We start from the raw sequence: 5,023 nt of genomic DNA, 5'->3' as shown, positions 1-5,023 counted from the left end.
ATATATACATTGTGTATACATTTAGAAGACCCCATCTTGTTCTTGTATGCTGGGCAATTGGATTTCAGTCTTTTAAGCTGTCAGATCTACATTCCACTTGTGCAATTTGAATTATATAACAATTATCTGGATGACATAAGATATCTTCACATTCTGTATGTGTTTTCAGATTGTTTCTGTTTCATATCCACAGTCTCTGATCTGAATAATTCATGTATATCCCGGGCTTGCCTTCACAGGAACTCATCTTGCTTTTGAAAGGTGTGAATTTGCTTCGACATTATAAGTGTGAGTCTAGCATCAGTCCTAAATCTGTTTTGTTTGCGATTGAAGTTGGGAAACATGAAAAAGAGAAAGGGATGTGAAGTTTGCAGGGGTCAATTTCTACCAGAGGAGTCCTTCAGGAGCTAGGGAGGTTATTATGGGACCCACTTTTTTACAAGTCTTCGGTTGAGGTTGAAATGAGGGAGGTTCGGACTCGGAGTGTGGATGACATGAAAAAAAAAATCTAAATGGGTGGGATTTGATTTGGTTCGGAATTGGAGCTGTTATTGGCGCTGGGAAGCCCATAAACACTCTGGCCCGCAGTCCTATTGTCCTATGTTATCTCGAGAATCTCAGCGCTGCTTTCTGTGTTTTGTTACACCGAATTTGCTGTGGGAATCCCCATTGCAGGTCAGAAGCTTTCAATTCTTTACTTATTATGCAAGATTTTGAAATTTGTTCTTTTCTAAATTGATACCTATTAATATTAACTTTGATCAAATACCTAATAATATTAACCACAGCAAATTCAACTAACTCTAATTATAAACTGTGTTATATTTTAAATAACAATTATTTATTTATCTAGCTCAAATCCGTTTTTACTGGAAAATACGTTCCTGTTCTGTTATTTATTTTTAAAATAATCACATCTAACAGTGGAGTTTTGTTGTTGTGGTTTAAGTTACCCATAAACAGTGAGAACATCAAATATCATAATCCAACTTCTCCGAAATATCTTTGATGCTTTCTTAATAGTAGATGAACAGAAGTACACAGCCTTTTTCTTCTCAAATTACTATCCTAGTGCTTCTCTTAGCTAAAACCGACAGCAGTGTTCATCTCATCTTCAAGTATATTGAACTGAACTTACCCCCTCCCAGAATACCTGTGAGTGTTGTGTTCTGTTATTGGTGTTTTCTTTCATGGTAGACATAAATGCTATTTTATATTTTTTTCTCAAGTCAACCGCCCTAGTACCTCTCAAGATGAGCATAGTTACTGTGGAGTTTCTTCTTGAGGTAGCTTGAACCAACTCTAAAAAATGCTTATAGGTGTTGTATTAGATTGATTGTCATTTCACATGTTTAGGATATTATATATTTCTTCAGTAAAACTGGACACATCTGGACATCTCATCAATTTATATCTTGATCTTGCTTTATATATGGGGGTAATCCATTTTTTTTTTCAGAGTGAAAATCATCATATTTTATATTAAGGAAATATAAAGCAGATACATAAGAGCCAAAAGCATGTCGGCAGGCAGATGGCCGGCAGTTCTGAGCATTCAGTAGATATTAACAGGCCTGGAGCCTAGATAAGTCCATGAGAAAACCCAATATAACAAGACATATCCTGAAAAAACCAAAGATATAAGCAAAGGCCAAGCAAAACCATTTGCTGATCATCATAAAAAGAAAAACATCATGCTGGATTGAACATCGCAAATATGTAAATGAGAGAAGAGAGAATGGGATCCTTGGAGTCCTAGAAGATGCAGGTGTTCCTCCACTTCCAGAGACACCAACAGGTAATGATGAATAAAGATCGTAAATCTAGGCTTTGAGCTGACCACCATTTGAATCCCTCCTGCACAGAAGCAAAAACCTGCTGAGCAAAACCATGAGATAATGAAAGTTCATACCAGATTTGGGCTGTTGCTGGGCAGTGGAAAAACATGTGGGCATTTGTTTCCGGCGCTTGTCGACACATAACACATCTGCTTGGGCCCGACCATCCCTTTCGCTGAAGGACCTCCCATGAAAGGTTCCTATTTGAAAAAAGCAGCCAAGAGAATAAAATTGCCTTAAGCGGGCAATGAGCTTTCCAAAATTTGTAAGGGAAGATTGGAGATGGCCGCAGCTGTTGATAAGACGAGGCAGCATCATATAAATCTTGTACACGTACTGGCTGAGTTGAATTCGGCTTGGACCAAATCAGTTCATCGATATCACCTGTCTGAATGATGCCTTTGTCTTCAAAGAACTTTTTCGCCAGTTCCCAAGACTGTTGCAGCAAAGGAGGTAGACCAAGATCCTGAGCACTCTTCCAGATCGGCGAGGAGGATGACCATGACAGAATTAATTTATCCCAAGTGAACAAACCCCGAGTGTGTAGAAATGATATCAAATCAGGGGAGAGCTTTGTTTCCAGACCATAAACAGTTGCATCTACAACTATAATGATATTGGAGCCAGAGGAAAAGCGCCACTTAAGAAAATCGAAGAAAAGGTCCTGTACCTTTTTGAATCCCAGCCAAATAGCAGATCCTCTCTTTGAACCAAGAATCTTATTCCTGTACCAATAAACCAAAGACCTGCCTTTCAAGTATTTTTGATTGATGATGGCACTCCATATGCCGTTACCAAAGACGCCCCTGTGAGGAGAATTGCAGAGAAGTGCCCTGGCAAATGAACGCATATGAAGAAGACCCCAACCGCCTGACCGTTTGGGCCTGGAAATGATATCCATCTGTAATCCATGCATACTGTCTTTTGTTTTAGAATCAATATTCTATGTTGATTCAATGGAATTGAAGGTTGTTGGTTATATATGTCTTTAGGTTTTGGACGGTTAATCTATTTCATTAATCCATAAGGAAAATAAATTCTTAAAAAAACAGTTTCAGAACAATACTCCAAGCCCAATTACAATTTTACCTATATAATTTTATGAATTAAATTTTTATCAATCTAATATAAATTCACTTTAATATATATTGGTTTCTTGACATATGATGTATATTGGTTTCTTGGTATCGTTATGAAAGGATTTTTTTTATAATACTCTGTTTCAGCCATCTGTGTAGTTCTCACTAATGTAGAAGTATGAGCCAGCAAGTTTGTCAGCTATCGTCTTAAATATCTAATATTCCCTCAATTATTTACTTATGTTGATTTTGCAGGTGGTTCGTTTGCCTATCTCAGAGTGGAATTGGGAGACTTTGTGGCATTCATAGGGGCAGGCAACATCCTATTAGAATACGTCATTGGTGGAGCAGCAGTTGCAAGGTCATGGACATCCTACTTCGCCACACTCTGTAATCGCCAATCTAATGCTTTTCGCATTCATACAAATTTGGCTAATAATTTCAATGATTTGGACCCCATAGCAGTTGCCATCCTCTTCATAACAGGCATTGTTGCCATAAAGAGCACCAAAATTACATCCAGAATAAACTCCATCGCCTCTGTATTTCATGTTGCGATCCTTGTGTTCATCATCATTGCCGGGTTAACGCATGCAGATACATCAAACTACTCAGACTTTATGCCTTACGGAGTGAGGGGCATTTTCACATCAGCTGCAGTTCTCTTTTTGCATATGTTGGCTTCGATGCAGTTGCAACAATGGCATCCTATTGGACTAGTTGGATCCATGGTGGTCATCATAACGGTCTACTGTCTCATGGCTCTGACATTATGCCTGATGCAAAACTACAAAACCATTGATCCTGATGCTGCATACAGTGTAGTTTTCTCAAAGGTGGGAATGGATTGGGCTAAATACATAGTAGCCTTAGGAGCCCTTGAGGGTATGACCACTGTCCTAATGGTGAGTGTCGTAGGCCAAGCCCGGTATCTGACCCACATTGCAAGGACACATATGTTCCCACCATGGTTTGCAATGGTGAATGAAAAAACAGGAACTCCAATCAATGCAACTGCCACAATGGTCATTGCCACAGCAGTTATAGCATTTTTCACAGGCCTAGATGTCCTCTCCAACCTGCTATCCATCAGCACCTTGTTTATATTCAGTCTAGTAGCCATAGCACTACTTGTGAGGAGATATTATGTTTCGGGCGAAACCAGCATTGAAAATCATCAGAAAACTGATCATATTTCTGGCTATAATCATTGGATCCTCAGTTGCCACTTCTGTATACTGGGATACCAGTGATGGGTGGATTGGTTATTTAATAACAGTGCCTATACTGTTTCTAGGTACATTGGGTTTACAGCTGTTTGTTCCACTGGCTAGAATGCCAAAGCTGTGGGGGTGCCACTGATGCCTTGGATACCAGTTTTATCCATTTCCTTAGGTAAGGATTCCTTCATTAGGTTTGCTGTTTGGACTGCTGCGTGGGCTGCGTGCATCATATGACATGGCCAAAACTGCTGAGACCCCGAGGGAGGGAGGGGAAGGTTGATAATGGGGGGTGAGTCTCTGCATGGAAGAAGGCAAGGGAGCTCTGCAATATTACAGTAGTACCTATGATATCTTGTCAATAGATGTCTTTGGAGGCTTATCATAAATTCTATTATATTATTAGAAAATAGTAAAGCTTTTAAATTGAACTTGCTTTAGTGTAGTTTACATGTGATGACCTCGTGAGATAAATGTGTAATAAACTTTAGACCAATGCACTGCCCCACAGCAATGTGCATTTATACAGAAAGTTTGTAATTGAGGATTATGCCAAGTGTTGTAAGTATTGAGGAAAATGTCTTGTCATTATCCTTGACATTAATGTTTGGGGCTTTTGTTTTTGCTAAATTATTTTTGTCATGGGTTTATATCATAATTATTGAATCACAGCTCAATTTTAAAGTTTAAAGATGGTAATAATATTTTTTTTAAGTAATATTGAAAGAAATATTAATAACTTAAATGTATATAAATATTGTTTCATTTGGTTGTAAAATAGTAAAAAATATAAAAATTTATAATATATTGTTGTTAAAGTGCTTTTTTATTTTACTTGGAATGGAATGAAAGTATAGGAAATCCCAAATTGTTGGCCTAATTATGG

General features: G+C 38.1%; 1 pseudogene; it reads left to right on the top strand.

The window, feature by feature from the left end:
* The first annotated feature begins 446 nt into the window (after positions 1-446).
* On the top strand, positions 447-4,374 carry LOC149225212 (cationic amino acid transporter 1 pseudogene; annotated as a pseudogene).
* Positions 4,375-5,023: the final 649 nt, after the last annotated feature.

Source organism: Pinus tabuliformis, chromosome J (assembly GCF_031772625.1).
Source record: "Pinus tabuliformis cultivar Carrire ecotype Pingquan chromosome J, CPIR1, whole genome shotgun sequence".
Classification (NCBI taxonomy): Eukaryota; Viridiplantae; Streptophyta; class Pinopsida; order Pinales; family Pinaceae; genus Pinus; species Pinus tabuliformis.
The sequence above is the reverse complement of the archived record's forward strand: the minus strand, read 5'-3'. Positions and strand labels throughout refer to the sequence as shown.